Below are 19,693 nucleotides of genomic sequence, written 5' to 3'. Positions count from 1 at the left end.
TGCTCAATTTCTAGACGTGGCATCTCCGTAATGATAACAAAAAATTCACGTACACCAATAAGCAGCATTTCTCATTACCATTATAACTATACAAATCATGCCTATGCTACCCCTTATAAATCAGACAATACCCCCTAGACAAAAGGCAGGGCATTTCTAATGCAATCCTATGAGAATGCAGCACTCACAGCAGTGAGAAACCAAATAGGCTGTTTGTCACTACCAGGACAAGCCACGCTACAAGGCACATGTCCTGCCTTCTACATACATAGCACCCTGCGCATAGGGATAGCTAGGGCTCACCTTAGGGGTGACTTACATGTAATAAAATGGGAGTTCTAGGCCTGACAAGTAGATTTCAATGCCAGGTCGCTGTGGCAGCAAATTGTGCACATAGGTCCTGCGGTAGCAGGCCTGAGTCATGTTTGAAAGGCTACTTCAGTGTGTAGAGCAAGCAGCCCTGCAGGCCCACTACTACCATTTAATTTACAGGCCCTGGGTATAGGGATACTACTGTACAAGGAACTTACAGCTAACTTAAATGTGCTAATCATACCAAGTTTACAAAGGAGAGCACATGCACTTTAGCACTGATTAGCAGAGATAAAGTGACCAAAGTCATAAGTTTAGCCGAAAAGGGTTTGAAAAATTTGGTGGAGAAGGCAAAATGTTTGGGGAATGACCCAACACCTGGTCATTCAGCGGATACCAGACTGGGGAAGATGCTACAACTGGCGATGGGATAGGAATAAATAACCCAAAGAAGACAGTGCTCTCCTGGACAGTTTGTGGTGGTCTATAAAGCACAGATAAAGACAATCATAAGTTGTCATGTATTGCTACAAATAATGCTGCTGGCTGATAAAGTAGACAAAAAGAAGCATACTACTATTACTCTTACCTGAGTCTTGATAAGTGGAGCATTACGACCTCAGCACCAGACGGGGGACGCAAGAAGAAGCACTGAGTCTGTGCTTACTGGGCTGTCCAATACACCAAACCATGCATACCATCAAAGCTGCTAGGTGGCAGCTCAGAACAACTCCAGAGGTGTCCATGAGTGATGGGACACCAATGGAGACCAAAACGAAGGTCAAAACTCCAAAGCCTGTCCTGGATGACCCAGAGGCTGAAACATCGTCAGGCCTCAGTGATGATACAGATTCTTAGGAACAGTTGACCGTAATTGACAAAGCTCCACCCTTGACGTCAGCCACTCCCATGAACAGCAACAATGCTGTTGCCTTTCTGAAACCACCACCACCAAAAGCATCATCCAACACTGCCAAAAAGCAAAATATTGGGAAAGATTGATTGCATGGATAGAGCCATTTGGAGATTCAATTGATGCCCTGGAAAAACTGATAACATGAAGATTATCAAAAATCTTGCTGGTGATGGTGAGAAAGAAGTCATAAAGAAAATGCCAAGAACTGACAAAGAAGTCACATACCATCAGACTAAGAATACATTCAATCTCAAATTCAATCCATTACCAATCATTGGTTATAAAAGATATGTTTTCAGTCAAGAACATGAACGAGTTGGTGAAACAACTGATGAATTTGTGGGAATATTCAACACCCTCATCAAACACAGTAAGTTCAATTATTTTCATTGGTGAAGAAACCATGCAGCTTAGAGTGATCGATGAATGCGTGTCTGATTCATTCAGGCAATGAATGCTGAGAGAAACTCATAGTCTGGAATGAGTGTTGATGGCTGCCAGAGCTGAAGAATGTGGTGAAAGAAAAACTGCCGACCTGTAGGCCAGAGGTGCTCAGTGTGAGTCAGTCATGAAAGTGAAAATTAATTTGAAACAAAAGACTGAAGGATCCAAGTGATGTCTACATGCAAAAAGAAGTCATGCTTCAGATGTGGATTTGCGTTTCCACACAAAGGAAAGTGTCTCACCATTGGTCAGATATGTAAGGGCTTTGGCAAAGAGAACCATTTTGTGATGATGATCAGAGGGAAGAAAAAAAGTAAGTGCATCATGGCATGAAGACAAATTGGCCACCAGAACTTTCCAGAAGCAACGTTTGACATGCGCCCACAAGGCCAAGCAGCAACATCAGTTGAGTGAAATAGATACTAAACGAAGTTGGTCCTCATCTAAATCATTGTCAAATAGCTCTTCCGCCTCAATAACAAGTTAAAGTGAAGAAAGTGGTTGTGTCATTTCAATGCTTACCACAGAAAAGCATGCACATGTCAGACTGGTCACCTGTGCAGAGAAAAGTCGACATGTCACAACAATGAAATCATACAAACATTACATTGAAAATAAATGGATGTTAGTACCTTTCATTATCGATAGTGGGCATCAATAAATGTAATGCCTGAAGAAAAGTACAATGAACAGTCTCTATTACCATGGCTCATGCCGTCAAATACCAAAGTGTATACTTGGGCTGCATCACCTTCCCTGAAAAGTTGAGGTTCTTTTATACAACAGTAATGCATAAGAAAATGGAGGTACAAGCACCAATCCATGTGCTTCAAGGCACAGCAGCATGTGCCTGCTTGCTTAATTTCAATACGGCTGCTGACATTGGACTTATTTCAGTGAATTACAACATGAATGCTCATCACAAAATAGTGAGTCAATTTCCTTCATTTTTTCATTGTTTAGGAAAATTAAAGACAATGAAAGTAAAGTTGCATATCAATGAGGATGTCCATCCTGAGAATCAGAGACATAGACGAGTTGCTTTTCATTTGCAAGATTTTGAAAAAGGGCTAGAATCATTACTTAAGCATGACATTATTGAACGTTCCACTAGTCCAACACCATTGGTATCTCCCATAGGAGTAGTGCCTAAAAAGGACCTAGAAGGAGATGTGTGCCTATGCGTTGACAAGAGCCAGTCAAACAAAGCAATTGAACGAGAACGACATCAAGGACTGCACATTGCTGACATGATAATGCAATTGAATGGTACCAAGGTCTTTTCTCAACTTGATTTGAATAAAGGTTATCATCATTTAGAACTTGAAGTAAATGCAGGTATATTGCAACATTTCCTACACATGTTGGTTTTGTTAGATAAAAGAGACTAAGGGGGTCATTCTGACCCCCGCGGGTGGCGGAAGCCGCCCGCCTGGCGGGAACCGCCAGAAGACCGTACCGCGGTCATTCTGACCGCGGCGGTCATTCTGACCGCGGCGGTCATTCTGACTTTCCCGCTGGGCTGGCGGGCGACCGCCAAAAGGCCGCCCGCCCGCCCAGCGGGAAAGCCCCAGCAACGAGGAAGCCGGCTCCGAATGGAGCCGGCGGAGTTGCTGATGTGCGACGGGTGCAGTTGCACCCGTCGCGATTTTCAGTGTCTGCCAAGCAGACACTGAAAATCCTAATGGGGCCCTGTTAGGGGGCCCCTGCAGTGCCCATGCCACAGCAGGGGCCCCCAGGGGCCCCACGACACCCGTTCCCGCCATCCTGTTTCTGGCGGTGAAAACCGCCAGAAACAGGATGGCGGGAAGGGGGTCGGAATCCCCATGGCGGCGCTGCTTGCAGCGCCGCCGTGGAGGATTCCCTGGGGCAGCGGGAAACCGGCGGGAAACCGCTGGTTTCCCTTTTCTGACCGCGGCTTTACCGCCGCGGTCAGAATGGCCCCAGAAGCACCGCCAGCCTGTTGGCGGTGCTTCCCCAGTCGTTGGCCGCTAGGGTCAGAATGAGCCCCTAAGTCTTAGTGTGTCTTTGGCTGCAGATCTTTTCCCAGACATCATACGACACATTATACAACCTGTTGTAAATGCATGTAATTATAGAGATGACATACCAGCTTTTGGTGCTATATAAAAGGAGCATGATAGAGCCTTCACACAAGTATGTCAACTACTCACTGATGCATGTTTGGCTTTAAATTCATATGTGTGAGTTAAACAAGACAAAACTGAGATTCTTCGGCCATATCTTTTCTGATGGGGCTTTGACATATGATCCTGCAAAAGTACAATCTTTGATAAATACGGAACCCCCACAAGATGTTTCTATGGTACTTTTGTTTTCTTAGAATGGCCAGTTACTGTTCAAGATACATAAAGGACTTTGTCACTGGCAGTGCTCCATTGGGGGAGTTAATGAAGAAAAAACAATCACAAGAATGTGGAAAAAGTTCCAAGAGAATCAGACACACCATTGACAATTCTATGGAAATAGCATACATCAATCCAATGCTTCATACAGAGACCATAATTGATGTTAGCCCAAATTCTAGATGACATATTGTGGCCTATGCTAGCAGAAGTTTGTCTCAAACAGAACATGCTTACTCACAGCCTGAGAAAGAAAGTTTGCCTGTGCTATGTGCTTGTGAGCATTTCAATGCATCCCTGTACAGAAAGACTTTTATGCTAGTGAATGATCATGAAGCTTTGTTGATCGTCTTTGGCAACTTGAAAGCCAAGATACCTCAAGTACACCAGCTGCTGTGTTGTTAGCCCAGATTGTCACTGCCATGAGTCATGATAGTGACCTCTTACAGTTAAGAGATATAATTACACATCAATCATGTAATTAACACAGTTGCCCTCTCAGTAATAATAGTGATTATGAAAAATACTAAAATGTCAAAGATTAATTGTTCATTACGCAGGAAGGAGTTATAGTGCAATGATCATGATTCTGGAGAGTCTACGACTAAGGGTGATAGAAGTGGCTCACGAAGGACATTGTGGTATTGATGCTACAAAGAGAGCTATCCAAAACGAGTTTCTTTTCCCTACTTCAATGAAAGAGTTGAAAAGGAACTCAAAGCCTGTCACACATGCAGTTGCCCATCAACCAAAATCACTTAACATAATCTGAACATGTCAGAACTCCTTAAACATGCATGGGCTAGAATAGCCATCAATTTATTTGGTCCACCTGAAAATGGGCATAATTTAATGGTGATTGTAGATGAATATTCACGTTATCCTTTGGTTGAAGATCTTTCATCCATGACACATGCATGAGTAATCGAAAAACTTGATGGCATCCTTGCAACATGGGGCATATCAGCCACAGTCTGACAATGATACACCCTTCAACAGTAAGTAAAGATTTTAAAGAATTCGTGAAGCATCTAACATAAAGCATCAAAACATCACACCTTTATGGCCATTGACTTGTTGAGCTTTTAGTGAGTAAGCTAAAAAAATCTACAGAGATGCTCAGTTTTAAAACAGTATAGAGTTTCACACATTGGCTGCAAATACTGTAAATGCACATTCATATTTCACTGCAACATTAGTAAACCATTTTAATGTTTATATTGCTCCCAAAAAGATCACTGGAGGTACAGTCTTAAGGAAGTTTGTGATTTTGCACTACACCACAAAAAGAAAATACCTCAGACCCTAACATGGTAGTACAGCACAATGTCCCCCGGAACTCAAGCACAATCAATAGATAACCATTTACCTGCCAGCAATGACAGTTTTGCTAACAAAGGTTTGATGAAACCGCCTGTGCTGCATCTCTCACTGCTGATCACGCCCTTCTCCTGTTTCTTTGGTATACAGCTGGAACCGTGCTCAGGACATTAGCACAAAAAAAACATACTGTTTGTTTGCTTCTGAGTGTGCTCACTCTGAAGCCATCTTTGCAACTGCTAGCCTCCTCCAATATAACCCATCCTTCTCCTGCTATTACACAGGACATCTGCAAAGTAGCTAATGCACCATGGCCATCTACTAGACAAGTAAACTTGGGCAACTTGCTTGACTGGAGCAATTGACTTGTTATGGCAGTAGAAGGCCAAATCCAATCTGCCAGTAAAATTAACTTCTGGTGAGCAAAATTTGTGTTTGTCCAAACGCCAGTGATAACTACTTCGAGCTTTGGCTAAGACTTGTTTTCTCTGGGAGTTATTTCTGTTTCTCATACCCCATTAACAGCAGTAGCAACTCCACAGTTATTGCACTTGAACATGAACTTACACCTAGAGAGAAACCATTGTTTCCATTGTTTTCTGAAGAGTAAAGAACATAGGTAGAGAGGCAGAAAGTGGACAGGCTTTAGTAAATTCAGTCTACTATTTTTCCGTAATGGGGTCTGCACTATGGGCCAGATGTACAATGCATTTTATCAGTTGTTAATGGCCCAACGGGCCATTTGCAACGGGTAAAATGCATTCCCTCTATACCAACCCTATTTTGCAAGTCAGTAGCTATTACTCACTCGCAAAATCGGGTTTGCAAGTTGCAATTAGGAAGGGGCGAGTAAAGTGCATCTCTTCCAAATGGTGAGTTGCACTGGTATGTATTATTGTTTTGCATTTGGGAATGCGGTTGCAAAACATTCATATTTTACCAACTTCTTGAAGGAGATGGTAACCCATTCACACATAAGAAGGGATCCCCAAGGGACCACTTCCCCTTTTTTGAATTGGGGGGCAATATTTTTTCAGAGCAGGCAGTGATCCCGTGGACCACTGGTCACTCTAAAAAAACAAAAAGTAAAGTTTTCATTTTTATTTTTGAAATACAGCTCATTTTCCTTTAAGGAAAACGGGCTGCATAAAAAAAAACGCTTTATTTAAAAAGCAGTCACAGACATGGCTGTCTATTGATCCCAGCAGGCCACCATCCTTGTGAGTACTGGCCATTCCCAATGGGTCACAAATTGCGACCTGTCTCATGAATCTTAATGAGGCAGGTCCCTTGCAACCCATTTGGGAATTGTAAACAGCATCTCAGACACTGTTGTACATCATTGTTTGGGACTCGTAATTTGCGAGTCACAAAAAAATGCAAATTGCATGTCGCAAACCCTGAGGGTCGTGCATCTGACCCCAAATCTATTTTCTAATGAGTTACTTCTGAGCCTTAAAGTTATTAACTTTGGTGTCACTCCAGGCACTGTTTCATTGCCCCAGGTCCACGATGACAAAAGGCACTAAAGATATTAAGGCACACCTAAAATATGTTAAAAGGATCATAAAAAGTAACAAGTTTTGTTCAATATGGATACTTTTGTATTTTGAAAATCTACGGGACTATCAGGTACAGCACAAGGACAAACCCACCTCCTTGTTATTTATTGATATTGCTCTTTTGATAAACAGTCTCCAAAACAGTTATCCAAACGTCATTAATTTAGATAAACACCAAGGGGATTAGATCTACACACAAACAAATGAGGTAGGAGCAGCTGTATTGCATAAAACACCGGCTAGCCAAGTAAGTGAATAAAGCATTGTTCATCACTCACATGGATTCCAAAGCGGTAATTTTGGGGGTGGAGTAAACAACACAGAATTTATTAGTGAATGCAACTTTTTTCCCCAAAACACCTGGCAAAACCCATTAGGATACCGGAGGCCCAAATCCCTACCTACTTCAAGAAACCTGCATGAGAGATTTCCGAATTCAAGTTCTGTCATTCTGATCTGTTGGAAATTCGAACATTTGAATTTAATACTGTAACTGATGTGTCAGTGTAAGACAGAAAGGTATGAGAGCTCTCAACTCAGGTAGACTGGGAGGCTTGCAGGCTCTCTCCAGCAGAGCACGTGTGTTGCTGAGTTGGAGAGAGCCCTGTGCACACTAGATGGCCGGCCAAACATGCATGCACTCCCCCTCAGTGCACGTCACCCCCATGGCCCTGGCCCTTTCAAAGAAAACTATAATAAATATAATTTAATATCATTTTCTTTGAAAGGTTTTGCAGCTAATGGAGGAGCTGCCCCTGACTGTTTTATAAAATTTTCTGATGAAAGCTCACAGATATTTTGATGTTCATATTGATTTGTTACAACTGCTAACTTTTTACATGCAGACAGTGGTAAAGCATAAGGATATGTAAAAAAAGTAGTATTAAAAATACTAAAAATATTTTTAAGATCAATATTAATGTCAATTATTTTGTATTTTTATTTTAAATGTAGAACCAAACAATAAATACTACAGCACTATTCATTTTATTTTGGATTAACTACCTAATGAAAGAAAATGTATTATTTTCTAAAGATTTATTAAACAAAAATCCCACATAAAGTAAAATTCTTATATTTGTTTATTATGCATCAAAATACTAAGTTAGGTATACAATAAATTTAGGTTCAATTAATTGCATTTTGTAACATAAAAGTGCAAGTATTTTTAACATTAACTTAAATAGATTTATATTTTTAATTAGTATAACTAATTTAATGTATTAAAACATTAAGGGCCTCATTACAACCCTGGCGGTCAAAGACGCCACGTTGGTCCCGGCGGATTTAATCCTCCAGGGCAGCGCTGCTTGCAGTGCTGCCGAGGGGATTACAAGTCCCCCTCCCGCCAGCCTTTTCATGGTGGTAGGAACCGCCATGAAAAGGCTGGCAGAAAGGGGAGTCGTGGGGCCCCTAGGGGCCCCTTCACTGCCCAGGCTTTAGGCATGGGAAGTGCAGGGGCCCCCTGGCACAGCCCCATGAAGCAAAAGCGTGATGGGTGAAACTGCACCCGTTGCACCGCCGCAACACCTCCGGCTCCATTTGTGGCCGTCATCCCCGCTGGGCCGGCGGGCGGAAACTCAGTTTCCGCCGGCCGGCCCAGTGAGAATGTCAAAATGGCCACCGCGGGAGTGCGGCCACATTGGCGCCCGCGCGGCGGTTACAACTTGGCGGGCGGCGGTTGCCGTCCGCCAAAGTTGTAATGAGGGCCTATGTCTTATGGGGTGTTATTTTAAACCGTTATATTAATTTTATTTCTACAGGAGGGTATTGCAGTAGCAATGGTTGGCCATTTGTGGCACTGAACTTATTCTGGGTCTGAGGTGGAGTACATTTACTACTGCTTTGGGTTCTTTTTTGGCTGTAAAATTTTGGAATTGCGGTTTGTAATTACGAATTGGCTCACTCTTATTGGTGGATGCATGTCAAATGTATTATCCACTACTAATTCAAATGTATTATCAGTGTGGATTGTTAATTAAAACCATCACACCAGAACCAGAGAAATAGCACTACAAATTACAGTTCTGTAAAAATGGCCATGATTAAATGTGTTATAACTGCTTATTCATTTCAGTTTAAGAACCTTAAAAGGAAAAAAGTGCATTCCTTAAACATTAGCTATGTGAATGTTCTAAAGTGACTGTGCATGACCTTAAATTGCGTTTGGAAAATACATCAAGTGCATTTCTCGGAAATTAAAATGTGTCAAGGGTCTTCATGGGCTTAGTTGTGTGGGAGGATTCAAAGTGTCAGTGCATGAACAAGGGCTTTAGGGAGGTTTGCAGGTACTGTATGCGTGGCCTCTGCTTCCCCCTGTGACTTTTATTTTGCCTTCAAGAATTTCCAGATACTTTACCACCCTGATGTTAAGCTGTGTAAGTTCTGGGTTCAATGCCTAAATAAAGGCCTGCCTGCATTGTTAGAACAGCTGCCTAATTAAAAGCACCCTGCAGCATCCTTCTGCGATCTGTTATCTTTGCTGGCCAGAGGCAGACGATGTACATTAAGGTTTCTTTTTTTCTTGACACAGAGTCTGAAGTTTGTCTTGGCAGTTTCAGCCAGTAGAGTAGTTGAGTTGGCTGAATACCTAAGAGAAGGTGCATCAATTGAAGCTTATAATAGTAACAAAATCCCTAGTTGAAATATGCTTCTGGCTTCAGAGACCCATAAGAGTTGATGCTTTGCCAGGTGAGAGCATGCTTTGCTTGGTTTTCTTTGTTTTCTTACAGAAAAAAGAGTCTGATTGATCTGTTAAGGGTTGTTTGGGACTTGGCTGTTGAAGCCATATTGCTCCATAGGTTAGAGGCTTGAAGCAGTTGCAACATTTCACAGAAACTGCATCTAAAGTTGATTTTGAGTTTGGCTGGTGTATTTCAATCCAGAAGCTGCTAGTGTGTTGTCCTCTGGTGTCCTCTGCCAATCTAAATCCATGACACACATTTAAGAAAAAGCACTTTGTGGCAACAGATTTTTTTGTTCAGTCTAACTCTAGGCTTAGTTGGGCTTGTGATGTATTGTTTTGGAGTTTGTTTATTGCATTTATGATTTAGCAATAAGCAGGTCGAGAAGCATTGACACCCTTATTCGTACCATTATTTTGCAACCATACGAGATAGATGAATCTATCTATGCCTTGTGGAAGGGGCCCAACATTGGTCCTTGTAAGGATTTCAACAGAGTGTTAAAGCTAAATGTTAGGGATGCACATTTGGATTTCATTTTATCCATATGTGCAAAGAAGTTACATCTTGAGTCGAAAGATATCCTGAGGTATTTGTATTTTGGTTCAACTGACATACCCCTTCAACCAGCCAAGATCAAGGTGTTTTTTTATTTCTTGCTGAACCTCACCACTTCTGTTTTTTGGTAATTGGTTTCTGGTTTGTGCCGTTCAGTGAAGTTTGATAGAGTGTCTAGGAGCCATTGCAGGCCCATAAGGAGTTGATGGCACTCATAATTTTCAATGGTATCACAAGGATGGTAGGTTTTTCCCATGATAGTTTTTGGGGAACCCTGTCAAATGCTGCCTTAAAGTCAAGAAGCAAGTGTATAAAGCTGGTTTTGAGCCAAAAGCCTTCTCAATGCAAAGGGTCAAAGAAAGAAGGTTAGATAAAGTTCCCTGGCCAATGTGAAATCCTGCTTGATTCTATGGGATAAGCATCAGATTGCCCCCCCCCCCATTCTTGCAGATCTTGCAACCCTAATGTTGTGTAATATTTAGAATCGATGTCAAGCATGGCCATTAAGGGAAAGTTTGCAGGATCGCCTCTGTCTTCCCCTTTGAAGATTGGGTGGATTATTGATCTATGCCAGGATCTGCTTGTTGAAGGTTCACTGAGCTAAAAAGAAGGCCAGCGGTTTTTCCCCATAGTTCGAGATTAGTTTTATACAGGGCAGAAGGGAATCTATTCAGACCTTGTGCCGCCTCAGTTCTACTTCTCCATATTATTGTTTCTATGTTTTATAAATTCATTTAATTAGAATTATTTTCCATCTTTAGCTGCTTCATCCCAAATTTTGCCATAACCATTCCTGTTTCCTGGAGTGGCTGCTCTTCTCACTCAGTCTCGCCCCAATAACGGTCCTACAAGTCGGACTCTCTTTCTGGATGATCAAGAGGATGTCATAGGCTCAATAGGTCCCTTCGGCTGTGGTTGACAATGGCTCTACTTGCATTTTTGAATAAAAATTTCTCAGTTGTTGGGACCATACCTTTTCTCTTATAGTTGCCCCAGAAAGCAAAGCATTTCCATTGTTTAGCCTATGGATTATTTTCCAGAAGGCTCTAGAGTCTCTAGAGTTACATGTATGGAACTTCTTTGCCCAAAATATGTCTGAGTGCTGTTCCTTGGCCCCTGCCCTCTTGTACATTCATTCATGCAGTCTGATGGGATTTCATCCTGGCTTTGCACATGCCAGCACAGCAACTTCAGATTTTCTGATTTTAGGTCAGAGGTAAATGTGTTGGCTGAGGTTTGAACCGCAGGTTGGGAGTTCACCGCCATTATTGTAATTGTAATTGTAATAGTAATAGAATTTATATAGCGCTTACTACCCCTGACGAGGCGTTGAATCGCTTTTCGGTGAGTAGCACGCTACTCCGGAACCCAACAAGAATTAGTAATGGATTAGTATCGGGAAATATGAGTACAGTTTTAGTATTATTATGAGTTAATTTGAGCCACGGCTATGAGAGTTTGTTAGATAGATTGACTGGAGTAATGGAGGGGTGGAGGAGGAAAGAAATCCAGAAGTGTTAATTGGGAGTTTATCCCTCATTTACTCATCCCAAAGGCTTAGGATGAGTAAAGGGGGATGGAGGATGGAAGAGTCTGCGGAAGGGTTAGGGAGATCATAGTAACAGAGTGAGATAAATGAGGGAGAATTTAGTAGGGTTGTTTGGGAGGTCATGGTAGTAGAGTGAGGTTTGGTGAGTTAGATGTGGAAGCGGAGGGAAGAGCTTAGGCAGAGTTATTTAGGAGACAAAAGTAGTAGAATGGATTTGGGATGAGTCAGAGTGGGAATGGAGGATAGATTGATAGAGGCATGACATATGATGATGGGTAGATAAGTGTGATAAGATGAGAGCAGGGATTCATAAATATCTAGTATAACAACCCACCCAGGAGCAATGCAATGACACACGAACATGCCAAGGACAGAATAACCTACACACATACATACATATATATGTATACGCACAAACACACACACATACATACACACATGAATACACACACATATGCACACATATATGTACATACAATTCATAACTAGAACCATGGGTAAATATACTTAGTCAAACAGGTTTAAAGAGTGTGTGTGTATTTTATTGTTATGACATAGTAGCAATACATATTTTTTAAAGAACTATATATAACTAGAAATATAAACATAATCAGAACAAAAATTTATCAACATAGGCATATGCGGTCCATAGTTGTTTGAATATGGTGGCTATGAAGGAAAGAGCCAACTCCTGAGTAGTTATCTGTGGCTCTTATATTTGGGGGTAATGAATTCCATAGTTTGGCTGCTTGAACGGAGATGGATGTACCACCTATAGTCTTTTTCTTGTATGGTGGTGTTTTAAGGTGGGGTGCCAATCTTGAAAGGAGGTTTCTTTGCTGGATGAATTTGGTATTTTTGTTTCGGTCCTGTTCCATGTCTAGCTTAGTGGGTGATACAAAGCAGCTTGAAAGTGCATCTTCTGTCAACGGGTAACCAGTGTAGTGCTCTCAAGGCAGGGGAGATGTGGGCTTGTGGCTTTATATGTAATAGCCTGGCTTCGGAGTTCTGAATACGTTGTAGTTTTTTCATAACAGATAGAGATGATCCATGGTAGAGGCCATTGGCATAATCCAGTTTGGATAGTACAAGCGAGATAGTAGCTTGCACCTTGTGTGAAATTCCGAGGTGGGGGAAGATGTGTCGTAGAGTCTTCAAGGTGATGAAGCTTGCTCGTGCTAATTTGTCCACTTGGGCATTCATAGTTCACTTGGAATCCATGGTGATTCCAAGATTTTTAACTTCTTTGGATATTTGAGGAGGTGGTCTGAGATCGTCAGGCCAGACGCACAGAGGGTCATAACTTCTCCAGTCACCACATATGAGTATTTCTGTTTTGGAGGTATTTAGTTTGAGATGGCTCCAGGTCATCCACTGATCAACGGCTCTGAGGCAACTGAAGATTTCTGAGTTTTCAATGTTTTGGGGGCATTCTAATTTAAGTAGCATTTGTGTGTAATCTGCATAGTTGTAGCATGTGAAATGAAAATCCTTGATCAGTTCTGGTAATGTCATGTAGATGTTGAAAAGCAAAGGTGAGATGATTGATCCTTGGGGGACCCCTGCTTTTGTGAGGTAGGGTTTGGAGGAGAAGGGGGGTGAGTAGATGATATTAGATCTTTTTTGAAGATCGGAAGTAATCCAGTCAAGAGCAGTCCCTTGTATGCCGGCTTCATGGAGTCTTTGAATTAGGGTGTCCTTGTCAACCGTATCAAAGGCAGCCGAGAGGTCCAAGAGAAGTAGTGCAGTAACTCCATTGCGGTGGACTGTGTTTTTAAGATCATCCCAGATTGCCATGAGTGCTGATTCAGTGCCTCTTCCTGGGCGGAATCCAGTTTGGAAGTCTGAAAGTATAGAATTGTCTTCAATGAATTGCGACAACTGGGCGAATGCTGCCTTTCTAACAATTTGCCCAAGAAAGGTCCATTTGTGATTGATCTGTAGTTGTTGGGGTCTTGCGGGTCTCGGTTTGTTTTCTTTAATAACAGTCGTGTGTATGCCTTTTTCAGGTCTACAGCAAAAGTTCCTGTAGTTAAAGAGTTGTTGATGATTCTTCTTACAGGTGTGGCAGCAGAACTAGATAAAAGAATCTTCTTGAAGATTTGTGGTGGACAAGGGTCAGAAGGGCAACCGGAAGGCCTGCTTCGTTTGACCAAATCCATAAATTCACTTTGGGATATTTGTTGGAAGGACTATAGAGGCTGGGTTGGTTTATTCTTAGAGGGTATTTTAGGAAAGGGGTTGGTGCTGATGGTTTTATTCTGTTTTAAATAGGAGTCCAATGTGTCTGCCTTGGTTGTGTAGTGAGTTGCCAATATGTTTGTGAAATCTTGAGTAGTGGGATGACTTCCGTCCATGCATGTAGGTTTTCAAAATTAATTGAGAATTTAATAAAGGTCCTTGGTTGTAGATTTAGTATTTTGAATTATGTCTGAGTAGTACCTTTTTTTAGCTTTTTTGATTGATGATTTGTACATTCTGTTAAGTTTGTATAGCTGCAGTTTGTCTTGACTGTTGTTTGTTTTGAGCCAGGTCCGTTGCAACTTTCTGATTTGTTGCTTTATCTTTTTAAGTTCTGTGTTTCTCTAAGGTGTTGGTTTTCTTTTGTCGTGTTAATATTTCTGAGTGGTATTAGGATATCAAAAGCTTCCTGTAGCCACTCATAAAGTTTTGGCACAGAATTAATTGTATCTAGATCTCTGTTGGCTTTTAGTTGTGTTTCTAAGACATCAAAATTGAGTTTGCTCCATGGTCGATAGGTGCATGTATGTAAGTAGTTGTGGGGTGTGTTGATTTAGGGAGTTTTATGTTGTAAAGTTATCAAATGGTGGTCTGACCAAGTGATTGGCATGATGCTATGAATGGTAACTAGTTCAGGCTTAGCAAAAATGACATCTAGGATGTGTCCAGCGATGTGTGTAGGATTGTGTACAATCTGATGTAGGTTCAATGCGACTATGACAGTGTTGATAGCTTTTGGATGGGGCATATTGGGTTTGTCAAACCAAATGTTTAGATCCCCAAGAATGCATAGGTTTGAGTATAGTGTTATACGGTTTGAGCATGTATCTAGAAAAGCCTCTGGGAATGTGGAGTTGTTAGGTGGAGGTCTGTAAAGGAGGAGAAAGTTACAGGAGGAAGATGGAGTAGGGTGGCATCTAGTAAGGAGGGTTTCACAACCTTATATGGAAATGTTGTCTGTTTTACTGAGGTTTATTGCCTGCTTGAATATAATAGCTAGTCCACCTCCTCTCTTGCCTATACGGTTTTGTGTGATGGTTTGATAGCCCGGAGGAAGGGCTTCGTGCAACACTGGGGCCATGTCATCTCCCAACCAGGATACAGTTATGAATAGTAAGTCAGGATGTGTGTCTGTGAGCAGGTCATAGATGTGGTGCTTGTGTTTTGAGAGTGATCAAGCATTTATGAGCTGGCAGTTTGGAAAAGTTGTGTTAGTGGTAGTGTTGTTTTGTTTAGAAGGGTAAGTAGTATAATATGAGCTTGAAGCAGGAGTGTTGTTAGTTGTGATAACTGTGTGAGGCTCACAATAATCTTCCTTTTCAATTTAGTGTTCCTCTTCCAGCAGGTTAAGGAAGCATTTTGTTGGGTCTCTGTGTGTGGGTAGTGGACTTGGTGGCTGATAGAGACATGAAGAGTGTACTGTTTTTTGTAGGGTAGTCTTATTATGTAATAGACAAGGGGATGCAAGGTTGTTCAGAGTGGCATGTTGTTTATTTTGTTTGCGTCTGTTTAGTGTGGATGGAGTATGGGTTAGGGGTGGTTGAGGAGCATGTGGATCATGATGTAAGGCTCTAAATTGTGCAATGGAGGAGAGGCGAGTGAATGAAAGTTGCTGGATTGGGGAGTTTGTAGTAGGTGTTTGTGAAGAGTGAGAAAGTAGGGGTAAAGATAGGACGGGACTTGTATTCTTTGTGTAGTCCTGAGTGTGGGAGTGGGTGTGACGATAAGTATAATGAAAGTTTGTGTTGGTTTTGATGTGCTGATGTGTGTGGTCTGTATTGTTTTTGTGGAATAGTGAGAGGGGATATTGATGTTGTTTTTGGTGAGGGATTTGTATGTGAGATAGTGCTGGTGAGTGGAATTAGAGTGTTAGATGGGGTGTTGATGTGTTTTGGAGATGAATGTGCGAGGTGTCTAAGGGGCGATGGATGTGTGTCAGGGGAGTTAATGTTAGTTTTGATGACTGGAAGAGGTAATATGTGTGGTGGAGTGAAGTGTGGGGATTGTATGGTTGTGTGTAGTTGGGAACGAGAGGGGAAGGGTGTTTGTAGATGGTGTGTTGGAAGGCTGGGGTTGGGATTTGTTATGATGAAAGGTGGTCTGTGTGGAGCAAACAGATGATAGTGTTGTTGGTTAGTATGAGCAGGGAGTGTGTATCTGGAAGGCTAAGACTAAGAGAAATGTATAGTTTGGTTTTTTGTTGTGTGGGTGATGTCAGGTTGTGTTAGTGGGAGTGGACTGAGTAGTGTTTGTTGTGGAATGAAGGTGTTTGACTGTTGTAGTTGTGGAGGATATGTGTATATGTGTTGTATAATGGGTATTGTGTTGGGTGATGGGACATTGCAATCTGTCTGTGGTCAGTTTGTGATGCATGAGTTGGATGTCTTTGCGGATAATGTGTTTGTATGTTGACGGATGTGTAGGGACTGTAATCATTACTGGTCATTAGATAATTGGGCAGCATGTATGGCCTTAGTCCCTACCTGTCCCAAACTGGCAACTGCCTTGTCCTCTCTGTCCTTTGCCTCTACGCCCGGGCTGAGACGCCCTGAGTCCTAGCTTTAAATAGCCCTACTCGCCAATAGGAACCTGGTTCTAACCCTAACCAATCTGATTTCTAACCCTGATTCAAACAACTAATGGGAGACCCAGCCCTAATCACCAATCATACCCCTAATACTGACCACCAATCACATCCCCAGCCCTAGAACCAGCGGCCAATCAGATTCTCAGCCCTATCCACCAATCACAGCCCTAGAACCAACAGCCAATCACAACCTCAGCCCTATCCACCAATCACAGCTCTAGAACCAGCAGCTAATCAGAATCGCAGCCCTATCCACCAATCACAGCTCTAGAACCAGCAGCTAATCAGAATCACAGCCCTATCCACCAATCACAGCCCCAGGCCTGGAGCCAGCAACCAATGGAAAGACCAGCTCCCAAAAACCTATCACAACAACATATGCAACAACCAATAGGAACTTATATAAGGAGGAAGTTAACTGAACTCCAGTCCCTGTGGCCAGGGAGGAGGCAGCTGCTGCTCTATTCAGAATCTCCTTGGATACAGACAGGCTGAATCCACACTTCCAAGCTAGCAGAGTCTACTTTTCAGGTAAGGGAGAGATTGTTTAAAAACAAACACTGGAATACTGCTGGTCGCACGCTCAGAAATGTGGCTTTTTTTAAGGCAAAAAAACAGGGGGAGCAGACAGTTTCTAAACACAATTTAAATCACAGAAACAGATTAAAACAGTCTCCTAAAACACACTCTGCAAGGTGTATGTAGCCTTTTTACTTAGAAAAGAGGGGGGTGGGGGGGTTATGAAGTCATGTGCCACAAACTAGAAAGGTAATCCACACAGTCATGGCAAAAACTAAATAAAAAAAAAAACACCACTTTAAAAGGCCAAGCTGCCTGAAACACAGGGAGTCCACAGTAAAACAGGCACAGGTAGCTGAAACAAACACATTTGAACAAATAATACTATTTACCAGAGAAGTCTCATTGCTCCTTACCAAGATCTTTTAGCAGTCCTTGAACACTTGGCTGTATTAAGACACAGGGAAGATGCTGAGGCTCACAAAATGGAGGTGGCTGTCTTGGGCTTCCCTCCACAACTTAAGGGGCCAGAGCAGGTGAGGGGGGGAGGGCTCAGGTTGCCAGGGACTCAGGGAGCCAATCAGCTAAGTCCAGTCCCTGTGGCCAGGGAGGAGGCAGCTGCTGCTCTATTCAGAATCTCCTTGGATACAGACAGGCTGAATCCACACTTTCAAGCTAGCAGAGTCTACTTTCCAGGTAAGGGAGAGATTGTTTAAAAACAAACACTGGAATACTGCTGGTCGCGCTCAGAAATGTGGCTTTTTTTAAGGCAAAAAAACAGGGGGAGCAGACAGTTTCTAAACACAATTTAAATCACAGAAACAGATTAAAACAGGCTCCTAAAACACGCTCTGCAAGGTGTAGGTAGCCTTTTTACTTAGAAAAGAGAGGGGGCGAGGGGGTTATGAAGTCATCTGCCACAAACTAGAAAGGTAATTCACACAGTCATGGCAAAAACTAAATAAAAAACAACACTTTAAAAGGCCAAGCTGCCTGAAACACAGAGAGTCCACAGTAAAACAGGCACAGGTAGCTGAAATAAACACTTTTGAACAAATAATACTATTTACCCAGAAAAGTCTGGGGGCTCCTTTTCTAGGTCTTTTAGCAATCCTTGAACACTGGGCTGTTTTAGGACACAGGGAAGATACTGAGGCTCACAAAATTATCTGTGGATTATGGTCACTTTCCTCACACTCTTCGATTTTAAAGGCTATGATATATTCAAAAAGGTCACTGAGGCTGCGTTGTAATCTATCATGGTAAAAGACCCTGTCCTGTCTGGGAATATGTCCCCTGTGAATCTCCCATTGAGAATCCCTAGCCCTGATGCTGTTAGGCTTGAGGCAAGCCGTGTTCCCTGATAGTCACTACGCCTGAATGGAGGCACTGCGTGTTGTTGAATATTCCATATTTCATCTTGTGCCTTGAGATAGATGTCATTTTCACAGGGAGTGAGGAGATTGGCATTGAAGTCCCCAGATATTATTATGAACAGTGCATTGTGGGCTGATTTCAGGTTGAAAATTGTTTTCCAAAATTGGGAGCGCTGCCAGCTTTGACCTCCATTCTGAGTTAATATAAACATTCAGTAATATTAATGGACGTTTCACCTTGTGGTCTCGGCCCTCTATTTTGACCACCTGCAGCCAGTTCTCTGGACATGATATTATGTTGACTTGAAGGTTTAGTTGCAAGGAAACGTATTTTGCTGGGCCCCCTTTTGCAGGGCCTTTGTTGCTGAGTTGTGTGGGAATCTTTGTTATTTCCATGTACCCCACCAGGGACACTGAGTGTTCAGCTCATGCCTCTTGCCACAGTATCACCTGGAACTGCCTAATGTATTCAATAATTTTGTGTTTGTGGACTTATTCTTAATTTCACATATAATTCATGACCATATTATGAATGGGGTGCCATTGATCCAATGTTACTGGTAGCCTGCATTTTGGTGATAGGTGACTGTGTTGATTTCCCAATTCACAAATGCCTGGTTTCAGACAATATCAAGGGGGGGCAGGGCCAGTCAGATTTTATTGATGGACTTACTTGCTGGGCCGCATCCAAAGTCATGTTGGTAGTTGGAGTTCAAGTCTGTGGAGTAGATCTTGAGGAACCAATGGGATTTCAAAGTATAGAGAAGGGGGGTAGGGTGACTGTTTCTTGCCCACCCACTTGTCATATTCAGTTGTTTTCAGTGATTCCCCTTGAAACTGGATTTTGTGCAGCCAATGTAGTCCGTCATATCATTTTCTTTGGGTGTGCTGCCACCAGAGATTCTGAATGTTTGCTGGGGTGAGTTGGGTTTAGGATGTCATTATGCGGTGACATATTGTTTTCCCATTATTGAAAGATTTAGGCCCTCATTATGACTTTGGCGGTCTTCGTCAACGAATCTCAAAGCCACAAGCGCCAGAAGACCTTGAGTGCTGGCGGTCTTCTGCCCACCAAATTACAGGTACTGCTGGATGTCCACCACATTTTGGGCAGAAAGCTAGCAGTAGTTGCAATAATACGGCCTGGCGGTGTCCTGCAGGTGGGGTACTGCCAGATCAGGGGATTGGAAGGGATTGTGCTGGGGATGATGAAGGAGTCATCTTAGGTTAAAAGGGAAGAGATTCCCTGTCACTGGTAG

At 42.4% G+C, this 19,693-nt stretch overlaps 1 long non-coding RNA gene across 1 annotated transcript in view; it reads right to left on the bottom strand.

The window, feature by feature from the left end:
• Nucleotides 1-19,693, bottom strand: part of LOC138293295 (uncharacterized) — a 99,461-nt gene that overhangs the window by 20,274 nt on the left and 59,494 nt on the right. Inside the window, exon 3 of the long non-coding RNA XR_011202953.1 lies at nt 2,195-2,227. This is a non-coding gene — a long non-coding RNA (uncharacterized lncRNA). The remainder of the gene's footprint in view (nt 1-2,194; nt 2,228-19,693) is intronic.

Source organism: Pleurodeles waltl, chromosome 4_2 (genome assembly GCF_031143425.1).
Source record: "Pleurodeles waltl isolate 20211129_DDA chromosome 4_2, aPleWal1.hap1.20221129, whole genome shotgun sequence".
Taxonomy (NCBI): domain Eukaryota; kingdom Metazoa; phylum Chordata; class Amphibia; order Caudata; family Salamandridae; genus Pleurodeles; species Pleurodeles waltl.
The sequence above is the reverse complement of the archived record's forward strand: the minus strand, read 5'-3'. Positions and strand labels throughout refer to the sequence as shown.